The following is a 1,950-nucleotide window of genomic DNA, read 5'->3' on the forward strand; positions in this document are numbered from 1 at the left end:
CCATCCAGTTGATCCAACTCACAGTGACCCGACCTAGGGCGTCCGAGGCTCTCCATCTCTATGGGAGCAGACAGCCTCGTCTTTGTCCCAGGTGACTGGGGGATTGACACAACGGATTTTGTGACTAGCAGTCTGACACCATGCCACCGGGGCTCCAGCAAAGCTCGAAGTAGGGGGTGGTGGGAGGATGGGGAAAGTGGGGTGGGGGTGGGGGCTCTCATATGATCTATGCACATGTTTTAAGAACCAACAGGTAAGGGAGCTAAAATGAGGTGGGAAAGGCAAGGATGGATCACATGGGGTTTCTGAGCCACAGAAAGGACTTTCTGACTGCCATCCACTCAAAGTGGACGCATATCCCCCGAAAGGAATTTAGGCCTTATTATATATATAATGCAAGGAGCCCTGGTGGCAGAGTGGTTACAGGTTGCGCTGCTAACTACAGTGTCAGTAGTTCAAAGCCTCTGGCCACTCTTCAACAGAAGTACACGGCTTTCGACTCTCAGTGACAGTTACAATCTCAGGGCAGTTCTACGCCATCTTACAAGGTCACTAGGAGTCGGCATTGACTCAGCGGCAGTGAGTTTGGTTTGCTTTGTAGATACATAATGAAAAGCCTTTGGAGCTGCTTAAGCAAGAGGGGGACTCCGTCTGTTTGCCAACACTTCCCACCTGGAATTATTTGAGGGCAATTCTTTCATATGCCTGGAGTTAGTAAGCAGATAAGGAGAGTTAAAGTGAGTTCTCTTCTGTTAACATGGCCTATTCGGAGAACAAACTTTTGCTCACTCATTCATTTGAAAATTATTTATTGAGCACTGTTTACCTGGCACTATTCTTGGCATAAGGAGCCCTGTGGTATAGTGTGCTACATGTTGAATTGCTAACCAGAAGGCCAGTCATTGGGAGCCACCAGATGCTCCATGGGACAAAGATGAGAATGTGTGCCCCCATAAAGACTTGTAGCTGTAGTATCTCATAGGGCCATGGGAGCCGTGGAGGGGTAGTGGTTGTGCATTGGGCTGCCAGCCCCAATGTCAGTAGTTTGAAGGGCAGTGAGTTTGGGAACCCATAGGGGCAGTTCTACCCTGGCCTATAGGGTCACTATGAGTCAAATAGCAACTCAATGGCAGTCTTTTAAAGAGGGTTTGTTTGGGGGTTTGTTTTTTGTCTTCTCGACATTCACACTCACTGTGGGTGCCTCAGAAGAGCCTGGCCATCTACTTCCAAAGAGTCAGCCATCGAAAAGTCGATGGAGCACAGTTCTCGTCTGACACAAGTGTCAGGCGGGGTCGTCGTGTTGATTAGCGTTGCTGACATTCATGCCGCAGACTCAGGTTTGACTCCACCTCCAGCGGAACCACCTGTCACCGGAAGTGTGTGTGTTGTTGCGATGCGGAGCAGGTTTCTACGGGGTTTCCAAACTAAGACAGACTAGGAAGCAAGCCTGGCCAGTTACTTCGGAAGACCAGCCATCGAAAACCTTATGGTTCACAATGGTTCTACCCCATGGTGCAGGGGGTTGCCATGCAGGAAGTGGAAGGGGTGGTGGGGGGGTGGGTTGGCAATCAACGGCAGCTAGTGACAGCATCTTCCTGAGAGTTCTGAGAGATATACCAATCCTTATCCTTAACGAGTCTGCACAGAAGGCTGACATGGAAGAATATCACTAAACCCGATATGAATTGGAATAAGATCTGGGGTGAGGCACTGCAATATTTTCTTTCTCTGAAAGGGATGCCAGGCCATCTGGATTTGACGGGAAGCAAGAAAGGACCCCTCCCTTCTCTGACCTCCAAGAGAAGTGTGTTATCTTTCAAAGATGGCCTTCGTTTAACCCGGTCTTTGTTTGCAGTGACCTCCCACCCTGACTCTGGGCTGGCCTTGTGACTTGCTCTGGCTAATGGGATGATGGCAAACGTGACATAAACAAGGGCTTGGAAGGCACCG

This window comes from Echinops telfairi, unplaced genomic scaffold (assembly GCF_000313985.2).
Source record: "Echinops telfairi isolate 266 unplaced genomic scaffold, ASM31398v2 ScPeMD7_7475;HRSCAF=8513, whole genome shotgun sequence".
Taxonomy (NCBI): Eukaryota; Metazoa; Chordata; class Mammalia; order Afrosoricida; family Tenrecidae; genus Echinops; species Echinops telfairi.